Source organism: Carassius auratus, chromosome 31, assembly GCF_003368295.1.
Source record: "Carassius auratus strain Wakin chromosome 31, ASM336829v1, whole genome shotgun sequence".
Lineage (NCBI taxonomy): Eukaryota > Metazoa > Chordata > Actinopteri > Cypriniformes > Cyprinidae > Carassius > Carassius auratus.
The window spans coordinates 25,742,698-25,763,380 of record NC_039273.1 but is presented as its reverse complement, the minus strand read 5'-3'; the positions used below and the strand labels follow the sequence as shown (position 1 = coordinate 25,763,380).

Sequence of the window (20,683 nt, the reverse complement as noted above, 5' to 3'; positions counted from 1 at the left end):
GGTAATATGGCAAGCCCAACAAACATTAATGTGGCAAGCCCAACAAATATTAATGCCCCAAAGTGCAAAGTGCACTCCAGTGCTTGCTCCTCATAAGAGCCTTCCAGAGCACCCTCCAGTGCCCACTCCTTGAAAGCACCTGCTCCGCTATGGACTCCCAGATCCCCAGATCCACCATGGCCATCCAAGTCTCCTGATCCGCCATGGTGCCCCGAACGGGTACCACTCTGTAGGCCCGCTCTCCATTGTCTGTCCTGAGGGACCTCCAGAGTGCCCACAACTCCCCATTGGATACTGTGTGCCATGAGGGGGGAGCAATGTTAGAATCTGTTCCATGTCATGTGTATAAATAGTATTTCCTGTGTTCTCTTCGGTATTGTTGAATTTACAGATAATTTGAGTTTTCTTTGTTCATTGGTTTAATTCAACTTCTATGGATTGATGTACTCCTTGTCTCTTTTCGTTCCTTGCTCCACTCTGACCACTACTGAGCCACTTAGCTTGCCAAAGAATAAAATTAACTGCTAAAATGACAACCACAATATAAAAAAAAAAACTACAACAAAACCGCTAACATACAAAACAGTCCTTGACAGCCCAAGGTCAATGTTTATGAGGCCACACATAACAAAGATCAGACAAATACATGAGATCAACTGTATATTAATGACATGCTCGCTGTGTATGATGGATGTAGTAATCCATACAAATTACAGTTTAAAGATTATCTGTAATTGCCTGGGCCTGATACATATTGATGCATATTGAATATGTAATTCCATTTATCTGAGCAGTAAATGGCAAATGGATATGAGGAAAATATGTGTTTCCTGTTCCTGCATGATTGAAATCTCACCCCAGCCAATACTGAGCAAATCCTTGTGGCTTGCAGTACCTAATAAATCCCAAACCATCCACAAAAGAAGAAACTTTATCTCACCACAGAGAAAATAATCAGTTTTCTCTGTGTATATAATTGAGGGCAGCCCTTGAAAGACAATAGAAGAGATTGAAGTGGCCTGGTTAATTGTCTGTTGGTTTGTGCACCGTGTCTTGACTCTAAAGCAGAGATTTCCTGCTGTGGTCCTGGGGACGAGAGCTGAATTAGCCGGGAGAATATAACTCTAAAATTATTTACATTACAAGCTACAGAGGTTCATTGCAAATAAGAGTGAATATGTTATGTAGAGCTGTTCTGGCACACAGGGAAATCTAATTGGCTGCTATTTTGCAGCTCTCATTTCATTTAAGAATCATTCTCCTTAGAAGAAACACAGAAACAAATGACAATTGTTGGCATACATGCTCAAAAATATTCAGCATCACAACCTTTTTCAACATTGATAATAATCATATGTGTTTCTTGAGCAGCAAATACGCATATTAGAAGGATTTCTGAAGGATCATGTGACAATAAAGACTGGAGTAATGATGCTGAAAATTCAGCTACACATCAAAGAAATAAATTACATTTCACAATATATTCAAATAGAAAAAACGGTTATTTTAAATGACAATACCTCACAATTTTACTGTATTTTTGCAAAAATAATAATAATAATAATAATAATAATGCAGCCTTAGTGAGAAGAAGAGACTTAAAAACAATAAGATAAAAATATCTTAATCATTCCAAACATTTGTCCATTAGTGGTGGACGTACAGTTCTGATAATCTTAGTGCGCTATGAAGACTTAACTAAAAGTGTACCTAGGCATGTTCCTCAAACTATACCTTTAGGTGGTTCCTTAAGGTATACCGTCTTACGTGCGACGTTACCAGGTGATGTCCATGGCGTTGGTGCTGAATTGGTTGATATCGATGGCTCGAAAGGCTCTATGCGGGGGCTGCTTCAGAGCATTATGTGAGAAAACAGTGTTCTTGATTTAAAAAAAGATATAATTATTTCCTGTTAGGACGCAACAAACATGCAAGAAACTTTTACTTTCGCTTGCCAACATACATCACATCAGTAACGAAAACCAAGAAAGAAAAATATATGCCCAGATCAACTCCCAGTGGTCACAATATAAAATACAAATGGAAAAAACCTACATGAGACACTGCTTAATAATTTACAGCTTTTAACAAAAGAAAAAAAAATCTTCCAATTAGAAGTACTTGAGAAATAGTTGAAACTGCAATTTATCAGGACTCGTGGACTTTTTTTTTAAATAATCAAAATCCAACCCTGGATATTTTATACAATCATGCGTATCAGTAACTGGCAGTATGCCTTCACTGGCCTTTGAAAGGGACATTTACATTGTCATAATACATTTTCAATTGCATCTTCATTGTCTCCACAACCAGGGTTGAATTTAGCCGCATTACATTATTGGTAAAAAACAATCATTTCTGTTATTGGATGACCTATTCAATTAAAGAGAGATAGCGGAGATCCGCCAGTAGCTGGATTTTGGGGCTGAGGGGGTTCAGTAGCTCTGTTGAAGTTTGTCTCCTCAGGATCTAAAAGCTACTGAATTTGTTGCCGTGGCAGGCAATTATTATAATTTTTATTACAGAATTTTAGCTTCTGACATGGTATAACTTAAGAACGATGTAGTGTTAAGGTTTCGAGGAGAAACATATTAACGATAAGGTACAGCTTACGGTATAACTTAAGAACGATGTAGTGTTAAGGTTTCGGGAAACGCAGCCCCGGTCTTCTTAACACTGGATGAGAAATACTTGAGATCGAATTGAGATTTGTTTTTTTGACTGTTTGTGAAGATTTCATCTTAAACTCTACACGAGATGCGTATAATATTATTGTGGTTTTATGCATGGGACAAAGTAAGCAAGTCTTCATTTTCTCATTAAATCTCATTGTTGTCTGAAAGATACAGTTGAGATGTTAAAGAGATCTTATCTGTGATTTTTCTTTCCTGTGTGAGCACAGCTTTTGTATGTGCTTTTTTTTTTTTAAGAGAGAACAGAAGTATGATTATATCCTTTCAAAAGAGATCTGCTCTCTGCAAATGTCTTACAAAAATACATGTTCCCTCTTTGGCTGTAATTATGTATTAAAACAAAGTATTTTGGTAAGATCTTTCAAGCATGCAGATTTATTTTTATGGACTTAATTATTAGTTTGAAGCACCTGAACTCACAGGGAGAGCGTGGGGATTATTTTCTTTCTTATGATGATTGGAATACTGTATCTGCTATCTATGATCAACAGAAAATCTGAATTGTGAACTACATTTATGAACAAAACGTCTCATCCTTTCAAACCTCTAGTGGCTGTAGTCCACAAACATGTACATCTGGAAACAAACTTGACTTGAGACGGTGCACATTGAAAAATGTAATATGCATGCACAAATGCCCACATAGCACATGTGTTCTGTCAGGTGTCTTGAGTTATACAGTTTTGTCTAGAATCCATTCAGAGAGATAATTGTTCTGTTGTGTACTGTAGTTATTCGCTTAATGCCACAGATCTTTACCAGACAAAGAATCATGTGTTTAATTGAGATATTCATTAGAAATACTGAATTGTGCATTAACATGGTATTTCTGTCAGTCTCGCTCTGGTGGCCATCATGCTAGATGGACCTGCCGACAGCTCCTACTGTGTCAACATTACAGGATCAAAAACCATGTCGACCTTTCAGCCTAGACAGGTGTGCGAGTCTGTGTAAACTCTGACATTGTTATGTGAATTGCAAATAGTGAAACGAGGGTCTGATTGAGTTGCAGAGCATGAGTTTAGAGAGTCTGGCAGCAGGCATCAATGTCTATGTGCTTGTGAATGGGAAACGGACAGTAGATGAAATTGATTAATTTATTTTAGTCATACTGCAGTTTAGAAGTTTTATTATATGAGGAAACAACAAAATTATAAAATACAGTATCTTCAAAAACAAATACATTTCTTTCTTTTTTTGGTTTTGGTTTGTAAATATGGATTGGATCTGTTTTTAAATGTGAGTCTGGGAGCTGTAAAATAGCCAATTTTGCACACACCTGGAGGGTCTGACGTCTAAGATGCAAAACTACCTTGTGGCCAAACATATCAAAACCTAAATGAAGCTGTCTACATTAAAGGCTCCTGTCTGCGGCAGAATGTGCAAAGTATACTCATGTCAGATGTTTTAAATCTGTCTGCAGTGGAAAAAGAAAGTAGACGAATGTTGACACTGGTTGACATACACAGCTATTTAATTAATAGAAATTAATACTTTAATGCATAAAATTGATCAAATGTTTTATAATGTTATAAAAGATTTCAAGAAATGCTGTTCTTTTGAACTTGCTATTTATTTATATATTTATTTATCATGGTTAATAATAATTGTTTAATAAATAATAATCAGAAATGTTAGTAAATCAGCATATTAGAATTATTTCTGAAGGATGATGTGACACTGAAGACTGAAGGAATGATGCAGAAATTTCAGCTTTACATCACATGAATAAATTACATTTTAAAATATATTACAGTATTAAGTATAAGTATAATATTTCACAAAATTACCTTTTGCTCAAATGTAGCATTGATGATCATAAGAGACAAAACCATAAAAAAATCCACAAAAAATCTGACCCCAATCTTTTTAATGCAAGTGTTTTTCCATCAGCTTAACTGTAGCCTATTCAGAGTTTACAGGCATGTAAATAATGTGTATAATGGCTATTTTACAATGGCTTTAAATCTGATTTCAGACCAGTCTATTTTACACCACCCTTTTTGTTATAGGTAATTAGTTTTCAGAGTGTTCTGTATCTATAAATATCTAAATGAGGGAATATTTCTGTTCCAGATAGCCTTTTTTGGGGGGTTGCTTGCCATTTAGCTTTTATCTAAAGCAACTTACAGTGCACGCCATGCTGCTTCATTCCCGCTGGAGCGATCTTGATTAAGTGTCTTGCTCAAGGACATAGTGCTGATAGGACAGCTTTTTATCTTTCCACTTTTTTTAGGTCCGCTTACCTGGACTCTGTTGTGTTGGCAGTGCAAAATGTTAAGCACCACCACCTATTCTGTGTTGTGACACCACACATCCTCGCTGTAATGCCTTTCTCTTTACTCACCCTCCTGAGGTGGTCCCCTTATATAAATATAGCTGTGTTTTTCAATTCCTTTCACTTGAAATATAAAACAAGAGGCGGACATGACTCTTCACTACCCTGATGAGTGGTATCTGTGTAAGCTGACATCAAAAGACCCTCATTCCCAGCAGGGGTGTACATAAGGAGAGCTTTCAGGACAGGCCTGTGCATGCAGGCTGGGAATGAGTGGGCCTGAAACCCGAGCCTCAGGATGCTCACGGGCCACCTATAGTGTGGAGTCTGGATGCTGCCGGGTTCTTCTCCCCTATCAGAGCTCATAATCTTCCTCTACACTGCCTGGGAGAGAAGAATGTGTGAATTAGCATGAATTATTGAGATTCGGAAGAAAAAGACTCTTTAATCATCAGTGAGGCCAGTCCTGCAGATTTAGTTAAATTATATAACCCTGCATGTCTGCTGATTTGCAAAAAAAAAAAAAAAAAGTTCAAAATATCAATAAACACTTACAGTTTTTTTTCTTTTTCACAAAATAAGAATGAAGATTTTTCAAATTATAAATGTGTGTCAGCCAGTATTGGTGAAAATTACATTTAAAAGAAATGTTTTACCATTACGTTACTCAAAAAAAAGAAAAAAAAAAAGAAAATGAAAAGAAAAAACTAATTGTGTTTCTTAGTTACTTATTTATGTCAAGTAATGCATTACGTTTTGCTACCTGTGCTTGCTCCTTTGTTTTTAATATTAAACCCCCCAAAGTTTTATTTTTGTCCCTTTCACACAAAAAGTTAAATTAATAAGCTTCAGGCTGAAGGAAGCACCTCTGCCTCTCCATGTCACTCCCAATTTCTCTCAACACAGGAACAGGAGAGGTGTCGGTGAATAAATGGGAAAAACTAAGTAGCTTTCTTTCTTATTTGAAGTAACTTGTGATGTTTTTATTGGTTACTAGTTTACTACTTTACTAGTTACTTGAAAAATGTCATCGATAACTTAACTTGTGTTACTTGTCATGTGTTACAACACTGTTGTCAGCTTTAATGCACTTATCAAAATAACAAGCAGTCAAATGTCAAAAGTTTTAATGTATAATTTAACTTACAATCTGCAAAAGAGTGGAAATCAGACATGCTCAAGCAAAACCGTATTCCAATAGATTTTGGAATAAGAAACTCCAAATTAAAGAAAAATGTATTGGATTTAATTCATCGAATATGATGCAGGGCGGTGTTATCGTTGCACCAATGCGTAGCCATCAGAACTGGTTTAGGCAGACTGGTTTATGTAATTAGTTTAGTTTAATCAGTATTTCATGTGTTCTCCATAATGTGGCATTTCTTATGGCAATCTGTACATCTGTATCACTGAAAAAAATAAATAAAAATCCTTTGTAATCATTTCATGACACTGACTTCATTAAACCAATTCAGGATATTTATGACAGCCAGTAACAGTTTACAGATATCGTAGAAAGTAATCAGTAATGTTGTAAATGAGTCCTCTATGTTGTCAAATTTCCTGTGTCTGCAATAATACATCACCTATTGTTTTCATAGCAAGCTCAATATGCAAGTAGCTCACTTGCTAGTGCATTTTTTAAGCTAACCACCAAACATCTCTCTGTGGCTGGTTTAACTGTTTTGGAGGATTCTGTAAGATCTCTGTGTGTCTTTGAGGACCGTGGCTTGAGGTTGTGGTTGAATTTAAATTAGACTTTGGCTTTTAGTGTAATTATAAGATTAATCTACAGTCAGTCTGCCTTTGTTTACTTTTATGACTTGTCATATTTTTTACAGGGAGCTTTCTGTCATGTCTACCAATGATGGATAAATTATGAATATTTACTAGCCATAAACAGCTATTTTTCTCCAGCCATGAAACTGTATTTGCATTACTTTTATTAAAGGTATATTTGTGTCCCTATTGCAATTAAACTAATTAGTGGCCTGTTATAAGCAATTGTGAAGATTTTGTGTCATAATTTTTTTTTCCTTTTTTTCGTTTGAATATTGGTGTTCTCACATGGAGCTCTGGAAGAAAAAACTGTAGGCATCCTAAATAAAATGAAGGTAAAGTTACTAGAGCTTTTGTTTTCGTGAAATATTAAAGCATGGCATATAAACAGCAATCAAACATGCATTCTGCATTTAAACATGATGACATCCAAAGGTTATGGGAGATGCTCCCAGACTGGTAACCGCACCACTTCCACTAAGATGTGCACTCTCACAAATTAAGAAAGCATAGTGGTTTTGTCAAGCACAGATGCCAGAGGTGGTCAGGCTGGGATCGTGTCATGTGACTGAATGTGTGACAGAGCACAGACAGCACACCGGATGACCAGCAGCTCAGTAATTACTGTACCCCTGTGTGTGCCGAGAGAGAGGGAATGTAATTAGGACAAGATAAATCTTAATGCATTGTGTTTTGGCTAATGGCACTTCCTCTCCATGCTCTGCATGGGCATAAATCAAGTGAATCTGTTGCTCTGTCACAGTGGGGTGTGTCGTCCTTCACATTGATTAACATTATGAATTCATGCCACTGTGTCTGTCTGGTACAGCCTCTGGCCCTGGGGAGCAGAGCGGTATATCAGAACAGATGTGAACTCACCCCGCTGTCACCCTATATCTTGCAGAGACAAGATCCTCGTTGTTTAAATCACAGAGGGCCTGTGTTTTTACATTCTGTGTGTTAAACTGAAATTTCTTGTAGTTGAGTGCTATGGAAATGTCATTGTCTGTGTGCTCGACATTGCCTGTGCTTTCATTTTTCAGATCCTAGTGTAAATAAATGATTTCCCTGACAATCATGATCCTTTTTTTTTTGCAAGCTAACCTCTCTGAGCATTAGTAAATATGACTGTGTGGTAGAAATTAATGTGTTCGTTGACATATTGAGCACAGCTCCTCTTGCTGAGTGATCGTACAAACAATAATCTATCAATATTATGAAATAAATATTTGCTAGCATCTGTTTTCTGATACTGATGCTTTTGTAATATTATACTGAAAAACAATTACATTTTTGGGGGCTTTAAGTAAGTTTCAAATTTGGAATTAAGTAAAATCTACTTAAATAAGTTAGGTAAAATTAAGATTTTGATGTTTGAAGTTTTTGATTTTACTCAATTTATTAAGGCCGTTGTTTAGATTAAATTCAATTTTAGACATACATTTGTGGTTTGTCGCTGCACTGACATTAGCACAGATAACATTCAAATGATACAACAAAATCCAAAGACAGCATGTAACCATTTAATAACCCAACCACAAGCTCTACTCTTTACCACAGTAGTAACCACAAAAACCTAATCAACAGAAAGTCTTTTAAATGTCCAATTTTACTGAATTCAGTAGTGCATAAGATAATTTCAACAATTAATTTCTTCCAATTAATTCCAGTGCAAGTTCAAAGCATGTTGACGACTAAAAATCTATCAGTGTAAATATAATTTAGTAATTTCAGTATGTAAAGGGGTTAGATAAAATAATGTGAATGAATGAATAAGGCATTTATATAGATGTATTATAAATTTACAGTATAGAATAAACAGTTTGTTTCAGTTAATTTAAAATATCTAATAATTACACACAAATGAACAATTTCTCCACACATTCCTACATTTGTGTGAGGGATGCATCCACTGATCGTTACATCCTAGAAAAAGCAGAGAAAGAGTTATGTAATACCTCAAGTGTCTGTACACACTTTTCACACATCCCCAGAGGACTGTTTAGCAGAATTTGGTGATGAATTTGGCAGTTTGATGTGACTGCCAAACCAGACCAACCCGATCACTTCCTGGTTTGGGTCATTCTCATAAACGCAATCCTTCTCAGCGCGAGGATTACAGAGAAGACACTCGCAGATCAAGAGAATGAAACAGCATTACTTGTCTAATTCGAAAAAGAGTCTGTCAGCATTTAGCAAGCATGAAAACTGGTGGATTACAGCCAGAGACTTTGCTCCACTGCAGAAGTGCCATCACAGTACATGCATATGTGAGATTTCCTGGCTTGTTCATCTGCTGTGAATCATTGCCACATTATTCCAAGCAAGACTTGCTTGCATTAACATTACATGACATTACCAATTAGCAAACTAATTAAACAACAGTAAAATAGCTTTACAAGTCTGATGTACTGGAAAGAAATTCTTATATCAACATTTAACAGTTCGTGGAAAACAAGCTTGAATAAAAAAGAATCTGCTGTAGCTCAGTCGCTTCATTTCTTTTCCAAAGATTTGCACACACTGGATATCACTTTGCTTACAGCAGATGCTATTGTCCTTTAGTTTGAAAGCTTCGGCTAGAATCAAGATGAGAGCAGTGTCATAAACATCCATTCATGTGGGCATATGTGAGATTTGAAGTGAAACTCGAGCTGAGGCATTTGTAGGATTACGTATGTGACACAATGACAATACTATTAAAAAACCAAGAATCATGGCTTCAGTTTCAGTTTGTGCATTATGTTACTTATCCCTGTTCTCACTGCCTTTGTGTGTGTGTGTGTGTGTGTGTGTGTGTGTGTGTGTGTCTGTGATTCAAAGCCCTGCCTTGAGACTGTGTACAGTAGAGTGTCTCATTTCATAGTTATAGTGCACATTTCAAGTTTCATTAAAAAAGTGACACACTCACAAACACATAGAGATGCACACAGTCCAAGGTTTTTTTTTGTTTTTTTTTTGTCACACCTGCTAATAATCCAGGGTAAAAATAGATACATGTGTCATGCAGTTAAATATAACAGTTCTTTTTCTTTTTTTATTTATATTTTTTTACAAATATAAATCTATGTTTATTTCTGTTTTTGGCATCAAATAACAGACTATTTGTATCACTTATAGCATCATATACTGCCTATCAGTGAAGTGCAACCTGTTAAAGATAATAATACAAAAATAAATAAATAAATAAATATACATACAAAAAATGTAATTGGCTGATTTTCGCAATATGATTTTCATGCCTAAAATAAAATAAAATAAATCAGCTTCATACCATTACAGTCACATAACTTTTTATAGAATCACTTACATCACTTTGGTGAGATCAGTATGGCAAAGGTCAGATTATCGATCTTACGTTGCAATTTTATATACACAACATGTACTTCCGGGTGATTTTACTTGCATTTGGCACTTGACGAGTGTTAATTTTGGGCATGCACGCACAGATTCAGCCACATGCTCATTGCTGATTTTACTGCTGAATGCTGTGAACAGTGGGTAGCAGTTGGTGAAAACGGATTAACGCTTTATCTTTATTTAGTAACATTTCATTCAGAAATGATATGCCCCTTTTATTTTGAAAAATGTACCCCAGGAACCATGCTTCAATGAAAACCGAATCTGTGCTTTTGAGAGTGATACAGTCTTATTTTTTTTTTTATTTTTTTTTCCTGGCATTAGCTTTCATGGTTTGAAGAGCCCTTCCATCAACCAGAAGTTTATTGAAAAATGATACATCTGTAATTTAATTCTGGCTCATTTTTCTTAGTCAAAACACAATAATTAATAGTCCAAGCACTTTATCTAGAATACCCAGCAGTCCTGTTCAAGAGTAATTGGTTTCTGTAGGGAAACACACATGTTTGGCAGGTGGTTCAGGGGTTTGAGCTGTGAGATGCAGACTCAATTTGCTGCCATTCTACATTATTTAGAAATCTAAGTGGTGTATAGTCATGAGCTTTTAAAACAAATTAACAAAGCTGCACTTTGGTAGATAGCAGTTATGTGAATAAAATACTCTTTAATACATCATACTATTTCAAGTGTGATCGGTGCACACACACACACACACACACACACACACACACATACTTGTGTATACACACTTTTTGCAATCACAATAGCGGGTTTCCAACAAAAAGTTATGCGTAAAATTGGGATATCGCACAAAACATTTGCGAACAAGCACCATTTCCACTCAACAAGTCAGAGAACAAACTCGTCACTTACTGATAAACTGGCACTAAACATCACTAAGAAAAGTAGGAGAAGCTAATTAATATAATCATTTTCTTATATAATAAATCACTTGCACCTCAGAACAAGCAGACGAAACACAATGAATGTTGTTATTGCTTTATATTTGCTATTGGAGGTGGATGCTACTGTTTGGGAATGTAGTCATTTAACAGTTCTGGGAGGCAATTACACAGAAATACTTTGATGACAGACTTTGCTCTGGCATTTCTGAATGAGCATAAAACAACATTTCAGATGCTGTGGAACAAGATCGGTCTGCTGATTAGTCTGGATTTACTGTCCCATAGTGCAAAGTCAGATGACTTTTTTTGATGTGCTTGGAGGAATTTATTCGCAAAATGTATTTCCATCTTCCATTATATGCATTAACAATTTTTGCATAAATCACGAAACTAACTCAAGTGAGCGTAAAAGCGTTTTTTTTTTTTCCGAATTAAGACATTTTATTTGAAATTAAGCATTTCTCTTGATTCTGATACAATACTTCAAAATATGTCTATTTAAGTCAAAATATAAAAATAAATGCGTTTATGTAAATTTACCTGGCTGAGATTTAATTTTCACCAGTTCTTTTTGATCATGAATCTTATTTGTACCAATGTTTAATGTCTTTCTATAGCTGTATGTTTTTCTAAGTCTTTTTTTCTAAGTCAGGTTCTTAAGCCACAAACTGTGTTACATTTTACATCCTGTTGGTTTTATTAGCAGTATCTTTATGACAGCTCACAGGTCAGACAAACATCTCTGGCTGTGTTCAGAATCAGTCAGCATGTTCTACTTAAAGAGTTCTTTATCTCAGGAACAACTTTACTGCCAGCCAGTCAGTCTGTCTACCTACTTTATAAAAAACAAGCCAGCCCCATTCAGTGTCTCTACTGCCCTCAGTTACCTGTTGGTCCGCTGCCAGGTGGGAACAGGAGGGGCTGCCTCGTTTACCTGTGCAAAATAAAACAATAGCCCACCTCTCTGATTGGCCAGAGAGATGAAGCCGCTCCCTCAGCCTCTGTTGTAATTCAACACCTGACGGATTTCACTTGCGCCTGAATTGTTCTTGTTCACACAGTCTCAGAAACCGCGCGTCTGTCCCCGGAGACACTCACGCTTCTGTCCCAGCTAAGAGCTCAGAGTAACGTCGCCTGCGCTGTGCCTGATATATGGATTAGACACTTGCTGCACACTTGCACTTGCCTTCCTCTTCAGAACTTGGGTTTGGATCCACTAGTTTTCCAGGTTTTTGCTGAAGGATTTCCTAAAATCTAATCTAATTTCCTTTGGATGTTTTTTTTTCTTTCACATGGGTAAGTGGTGCACATGCATTGGATTGTAGCAAGAAGTGGAAGTGTGCATGATCTTCTTGGTGTTTCATAATAATATTCCATCATTTGCACTTAATTAAATGAGGGTCTTATTAGTCTCTCATCTCTTCTGTGCACTTTCTTTGCTATTGTACAGAAACACACTGGGGGCTTTGAGAAACCAATAATATACACCCCAGATGCTGCTTTTTCTAAATGTGTTATTTAAGTTTTTTTTTTTTTAGTCTGGTTGAATGTATTATTTAGATTGAATTAGGGGGATATTGTAATATTACGCTGTCTTTTCTGGAAATGTTTTTCAGAGATTGTGTGAACTGGTGCAGTTTGTGAAGTACAAAAATTATGAACTACTGTGATTTTACATGCTTTTTCTCGAATTTGATAAACAGACTTTGTATTTAAATACAAATTCACAGCAATCAAGCTTATTTGATGATTTGAGAAAGTGCCAAAAGGCATCTTGAGCTTCCAATGAAAAGAAAATCACTTCACTAGTCAATGTGATAAATGTATTTGATTAACTTATGTCATTACTTTTATTTTTTACTTAACTTCAATATTATTTATTTATTATTTGTAATTATTTGTTTATTTATTATCACTTTCCAAATTTTCAGTATCAGAGTTTTGGACTAAAATGTTATTGTAGTGTTGCGTATCAGATATAAACTTTATTAACCACAAGGTGGTTAAATATTTTCTTCAAAGCAGAGGTCTGCCTTGACTATTCAGATGTTCTTCATCAGTAGCAAGTTGAATAGTTAAAACAAATACAAATAACTTTATACAACCACGAATTGTGATTGTGATTGTGCAGTTAGCCTATACATGCATTTAGTGTAAACAATTAACACTTAAGAACTGTTAAATTGTAATGGGAGATATGTAGTTTCATTACATCACCATCTGTTCAGTGTAAGAAGTGTTCCCTATTTCTTATATAGTTTATATATAGTCCTTCTATACAGTATATTGCATTCACTATATAGGCAATAATGAATGAATGAATGAGTAATTTGGCACACAGAAGCAGTGGCAGCGCATGTATATACCCGCAGGCGTGTTTGTTGTTTTCACCTAGGATACAATTGCACGTTTTCATTTGTGTAATGCCTGTAATAAGTCATTTGGATAAGTGTATGTTTGACTACAGTATAACAATCAAGAACACTATATGATAACAGGTGAACGGTGAAACCAAAATGCAGAAACTGAAAATTAATATGTGGGCCTGTAAGGGATAAACTGTTAACGTGTGAAACAATCTCACGGCCTGGTATTTTGAGACTGTTTCTTTAAAGTGAGTTTTACATATATTTTTATATATAATGAATCTGAGCTGTATAGATTGAGCTGGGGAACCGTGATTGAGTGGTGTTATCAAAAGTGTCATTTTGGAGAGAAGTCAGCGGGAACCAGGCTGTCTGTCTCACTTAGTTCAGCGGGGAAGGCAGTCTTGTCCCCAGGGAGTGATTCTATTTCACACAGAGAGGCTTACGTCTTTCAAGCATACCATTGTCTCGTCTAATCCCACAGTCCTGCCCTGCTGCAACGCCATCCATTCACTCACTGCCAGCATATCTCTCTCTCTCTCTCTCTCTCTCTCTCACTTGCTTTCTCACTTTTTGCTCTTTCTCAGTGGCTTGCATGTTGCTACATGGACCACCAACAGGCTGCTCTCGTTCGTGATAACAGAGAAGGAGACATTCAAGAGAGATGGGACATCAATCTAGAGAGGCTGTTTGTGGCTTTGTTTAGTCCCCAGATGGAACAATAAAAGCAATGCTAAGAGATTGTGACCCCGCTGGCCTTTTGAACACAATCTGTGACCTCTCTCGTCCTTCCAGTGGTTCGACTGTCCCAATTGAATGGTGCGTTTTACGACTGTATGCTAAGCCCATTCAAGTCTGTGTGTATAAGGGGACGTTCATCATGTGTCATGTCAGTTGGGTCGGTGGCACAGCAGTTTGAATAGGGGCTTATTGCTAATGCAGTGTTGTTTGCTCTGTGGATCTTTTTGTTTGGTCTGTTACAGTGCTTTTGCATGATGACTGTTGTGATTTGCTCTGGTTTTTGGGTTGCTGTGGCAGTGTGATTCAAGTAGGTGGAGGCTGTTGGTTTCAAACCCCAAATAATGGCAACATTTTAAAGGGACAGTGAGCTTTTTCCTCTGTGAAACACAGGACATGTTTCTTTTATTTAATCCATACAGTGAAAGTTAGTGGACCCTAGTGTTGTTTTTATTCATTTAATTCACTGTAATGTACTGTACACTTTATTAAATCAGTATAAATATAGTTTTGACCTTTAGTAGGTTTTTTCATCCACATTAGTATTAAGCCTAAATATACCCCTTACGAAAGGAAAATATATTTTCCAATATATTTCTTATAATATATTGTGATATATTGTAATATATTATTTACCCTTTTTAATTTCTAATATTTTATATTTTTGAATACATTTAATAATATATTGATGATACATATATTATATAATATATTGCAAAATATAAAAATGATTGCCGCTTTCAATATATTGCAATATTTTGGAAAAAATAAATATATATAAGAATATATACTAATATATTACATGATATTTTCCAATATACTGCAATATATTTTTGTTTCATAAGGGTAGGCTACTATGAGATTGGAAATGTATTTTCTTTCACCTGAAATACATTTTAAACATATTTGGCATATGAAAGTTGAAACCCTTATTAAGCATGTATTTTAAATAACATAGCGTGTTTTAAAAAATGTCTGAAAAATGAAGAATAGTGTATTTTTTTCATGAATTCCTCCTCTATTTGTCATTGGAGGATGGACACATAACAGATACAGAGTCCAGGGGGTTTCCTCTGAACGTTTCATCTCACTGGATGTGAATGAAACCACTGTTAGCAGTGGCGACAGTAATTTGTTTGGCTTATAAAGACTGAATTTGCTGTTTATTGCTCTCTTTGATGGAGAATTCAAAGTCCTCCCATCATGAACCTCTGAAGAGGAGTTCAAAATAAACCATTTAATTAGCATTTGAATTTCTGTCTGTTGTGATTTACAGTGCCATCCACTGAAACTGCCTCTCTGTCTGTTATTTCTGTTATCGCAGCCTGCCGTGGAGAACCGAGTGAAAGGCGCCAAGCGTTTAACAGTATTATTCTGGGCTGCTATTTTCAGCTTGTTGCTTTAAAAGTGGCGATACAATCTTGAAAATCAACCATCTTGCCTTCCTTTGAAAACTTCAAAAGCTGATGTGTGAATCTGCAAACTTTGATCTCCTTTGACCTGAGATCTTTGATTGGTGAGCAGCTCTGTACTTTTCCCCCTTATGAAATAGGATCCATCTGTAGTAATTACAGAGCTTGCAGAGCTGTAGCCTTATTCTTCAAACATACAGTTCAACTCTGAGTATTAAATATTTTTAATTAATTCAGTTTGAGAAGCTTAATGCACATGCTTTGTAGATAATTTGAGCATTAGCTCAGCATATTAACAACATCTAGATTTTAGGTCAGACGTATATAATATTTTAAGAGAAAATGTATGTCTTGTATAGTCCTGCAATGTGAAGCATGCATTTTTAAAACTATTAAAAGCTCCCAAATAATGTCACACAATGAAAGTTGCATGCATACGTATAATATTGCTGTTGCCATGTTGTGGAGATTCTCTGTGTTTCTTTGTGAAAGCAAAACTACTTTGTTTGGCCTTCCAAAAGAGGACACAACTAGACATCAGTGGTTAAGTTGTATTTACAGCACAGTTCCAGAACAGTTCAAAGAAAATATTCAGATGTGTGCAGCACATTTTACAGAGGATGAGGACTGTTTCCTTGGAGAGTACCCTACAGTGCTGGTGTTCTGACAAATAATGCTGACTCACAGCCTGTAAGTATGTTTTTATATTTAATTGATTTGCCACTGATGATTCAAACGTGAGTTTTGAGCAGTACAGAATAGCGCTTGATTGTCATTTCTCCTATCACAAATGCAGACATAGTTTTATGTTTACATGGCGCGATGCAATGCAGTGTGTAAAAAGACATTATTATAATCAGTAATTATGTCCCCACTGGATGCTACAAATGCCTCGTTTGTTATGGGTTTTATTGGTTTTCTCTCATCACACCGGGACACACGGCATCACAATATAGTAAGGGTCATAACATTTCCGTCACATGCTTGAGGTAATCAGCCAATCACAATCCAATGGATAACTGGCCAATCAGTGTACACCTTGCTTTTCAGAGCGATGAGCTTTGTAAAATTGTACGCGTTTCAGAAAGGCAGGGCATAGAGGAACAACAATAATATACATTATGTGGAAAATAATGTTTTTTATCTTAAATTGCATAAACACATTTAATTAGACTAAATACACAAAATAATGTTATTTTTTAACAACGTCATATGACCCCTTTAAGATTTACTCTATGTAAATTGCATTGACAGAATGCTCAGTATTCAAAATAGTTATAATATTTGCATACTGAATTCTCAATGGTGTTTTGAATGTGTAATAAACTAAACCGTTGTTGTTTCTATTCATCCACTTAGATTACATTGCAAAGATGGTGTTGTATTATGTACTGTATTCTCGGGAGTCTCATGACAACAGCAACGATGCTCTGATGTGCTGTTTATTTCCCAAAGAATATAACCTAAACTTACATTAAACTAAAACACTAGTCTTTAGGAGCATTGCAAGCACTGCCTTTTCCTTGTGGAAATGTAAATGTAGTTTTGCAATATAAAGAAGCACAAATACTCTTTGCCAGCATTTCTAAATGTTATGCAGTTTTATGTTTTTCTAAACTTTTATTGTATACTCTGTCACAGATGTCTGGCGTCTGTGCCGGAGAACCCGAGGGACTCTTGATTCCTGCTGTGTGTGTGTGTGTGTGTGTGTGTGTGTGTGTTTGTGTGTCTGACACAAGTCTGCACTTGTCCTTGAGTATCTTCAGAAAGGATTCTGACTGTAGCGTTGCTTGGAGACCATCTCAGTCTGTTCCCCGCTCACTATGAAGCTCAAAACTCAAGGATTAGAGGATAAGAAAGGTGTATGAATGCCATTTGTAGACAATAGGAAACCCAGTCTTCGACTCTTTAAAACTTTGTACAATGAAACGTACAGAATACTGTCTAAAGGTGCTTTTACAACAGGTGTCCCACTGCATTGTAAGCTCTTCTCTCCACTTGGAAGGTGTCATTCATATCCATGTCACAGGTATCCCTTTTGTGTTACATGACCTTTTTTGACACACCCTACGACCGTGGAAAATTAGCATCGGATTGAATGTGTTTGAGAAAGATTCTCAGCTGTTGTGGAACACAAAAAGTGACAGTGTTTGTTTGCATGAATGACTACCTAGAAATACAGAGCAGCGTGTCATTTATTAGCCGGTCATGTTCTACATTTACAGGCTCGTCTGTACCTGTCAAAATCACTTGAGGAGATATTACGATTCTTATCCATGTTCATTTTCTGACTCATCTGCCACTGGCTGACCATATGCAAATCAGTCATTTCAGATAAGGCCTTTTACTTTCCTTCATTAGATATCTTCCTAGCTGCTGGAGGACCCCTGTGTCTCCCTTACGTACACCAAATATATACACACAGCGGTGGATTCAGATTAAACGTAGTCTCTCTCCAGTGGGCCACATGTCGGGACTGTCACCCCACTGCTTTCCTCATCAGCGCTGGATAACAGCATCTCTGACTGCGTCCCTTCAGCTTTTAATGAACACACAACTGTGTGGAAAACATGTCCAAAACTGAATTTGGACACTGTGGAAGTTTACTCATTTATCAATGTATTTTTTACTCTTATATATCACTGTTCAAACAGTACAACACTGCAAAAACGCTGTTTTAAACTTGTGTCTATGCAAAAGCTACCTAAATAGCTTTACGACAAGATTTACACGATAAGCAGATCTGGATAAGATATTCAGATGTTTGTTTTTTAGCCATCAAACCTACAATTAGTGGGAAGAAGTCTGTCAAGGAAACAAGAATAGAAAAATATCTGTCAAGCAAAACATTCTTATGCAATTTTACTTCTCATGTACATTTATATTGTTCTAATGAAGCTTAGATTTGTTTTTACTGCTGAAAAGATTAAACATTTACATGATAAGCAAGACTGCATAAGATTCTGATGTTTGTTTAAGCCATAATCTAAAATTAGTGGGAAAACAGTCTGTCAGGTAAACCAGATAAGGAAAAGAAATCTGTGAAGCAAAATGTTCTTATGCGATTTTACTTCTCATATACTTTCTCTTCTAGATTTTTTACTGCAAAAACTATTAACTGGTCAAGAATATAATTTATAGTCTGAAGATGATTTACTGTATATCTAAACAAGATTATCTTTATCTATATCTAAAGCTTTGCATTGATATGTGAAATTGTGATATTAAAGCTGCCGTTTACTGGGAAGTGAAACTATTCTTCATTATGTGGTTATATAACTGAAATGTGTCTAAATATATTCTGATATGCAACATGATTTTTAACTGTCACTCACATTTTTGAACATAGACTTTATGGCGCACGATTCAAACTTATTTTTTTTATAATTCATGATTGAAAACATTTTGTAACATGATATTGATGTACCATTTACATGGTAATGCAATGTCTGATTTTAAAATGGGTTTTAAATGATGAATTTTGAGATTTTAAGTTTTCAAGTGATATATAATTTCTGATGATTTCTAAAATGTGATAGAGAAAAAGTCAATGAAGAAGTCTTTTTTTAAACAAAGGTCAAAACTCCTGTTATAATGTAGATTTTTGAGGGTGCACTCTTTTCAAAAATTAATCTTAATTACTTTTCCTACATACTTTTTAACAAAAACATTGGTAAAATATATATTTGGGAGTCTTTGACCTTCCCAAGGATATATAGTTTGTCAAGATTAGATTAGATTTAATTGTAATATAGTGAAGTAAATGTAGGCATCCCGTATACGGGACAGGGTAACAGTTAAAATGTTAAAAACACCACATTTAGATGAGAGAATAGGGTGACAAACTTGTAAATCAAGTCAAATATGAATAAAATATCTCTTAGGAACAATGTTGGGTTTATACATGAATCCTTCAATTAGTTCTGCTGATACAGTGACAGATAGCAAAGCTTTATTCATGCCATAATCCTCTTTTCCTGTTTTAGAGATGGAAAAGTGAGAGGAACTCAAACATACACATATCACTGGGAAATAATGAACGTGTGTCCCTGTAAAAGGTCGGATTATTCAAATCATAGCCATACGCAGCCCATCTGTTTCGACTCTATGAGTCTGATTCATCTCAGGTGTCAGATTAGTTCTGGAGGATTTGATATTTTCTCTACGTGTAATTCAATTCCAGACACAATGATTTTTGTAACCTTTTTTTTCCCAGTGTTATTGATTGGGATGTTGATGTCGGACCGAGATCCGTAATCGAATGAATGATACAGTTAGTGATCAATACTGTCAGACTGAAAGCGCGCTGCGGGAGAGTATTTGAAGGGCAGATCCTGTCGAGACACTGCCAAGGGCTTCTCATGGAAAACTGTCATGATTCTGCCCTCGTGTCCTTGATTTTTCCTAGTCTTGAGGCAGGATCATGACAGACCCATGTTTTGTGTACAAGCGCATGGCCTTGTCTTTGGGCCATGTGCTTGTGTTGTCTCGTTCCCTTGCCCCGCCCTCTTGTTATCATAGTCGTGTCGTGATTGTCCTATCTGTAACACCTGTCGTGTCTTGATTAGTACCCCTATTTAGATCTCCTAGTGTGCTCTGTCTTGCGTCGGTTCATTGTCATTGTGATTTGTGTACTACTTATGTGTTCTACACTTGTGATTGTACCTCTGAAGTCCCTGTATAACCGTGAGTGTTATTTGTAGTTAGTGTTCTCTAGTTTTGAGTCTTTGTTTACCTTGTCTGATCAGTCCTGTTTAGTATTTGTTGTATCTGCCCTAGCCCTGTTTTCCCCCTCGTGGGTTTTTATTTTCCCCTTTTTGTAAATAAACCTGTTGTGTTGTAAATCCTGTCTGCACCTGAGTTCCTCCTTGCCAAAACCCTGACAGAAAACAGATCAGGGTCTGGTGCCATTGATTAACCTGTGCTCATATGATGGTTACATGTTTCCAAACACTGTAGGAGATACAAGAGCGTTTTAATCGAGGTAGAACCATAGATATACCATAGATGTGTGCTTGCAATATGATGGGTTTCATTAACACTTAAGAAAGAAAAATCACAAATGAGATCTCTTTAATATCTCTTATTTTTCACCTAGACAGTAGTTAGATAAAACAGAGGGATAAATGGAGAGTTTTGCTCAACCCTGCAA

At 36.1% G+C, this 20,683-nt stretch overlaps 1 protein-coding gene across 18 annotated transcripts in view; it reads left to right on the top strand.

The window, feature by feature from the left end:
• LOC113050982 (receptor-type tyrosine-protein phosphatase F-like) overlaps window positions 1-20,683 on the top strand; it is a 183,904-nt gene that overhangs the window by 21,156 nt on the left and 142,065 nt on the right. The window contains exon 1 of one of the 18 annotated variants that reach the window (XM_026214505.1): window positions 12,054-12,311. The exons of the other annotated variants lie outside the window; for them this stretch is intronic. The gene's annotated coding sequence lies outside the window, so the exon portion shown is untranslated. Of the gene's footprint in view, window positions 1-12,053; window positions 12,312-20,683 lie in introns of those variants that run through there. 18 annotated transcript variants of the gene reach the window in all.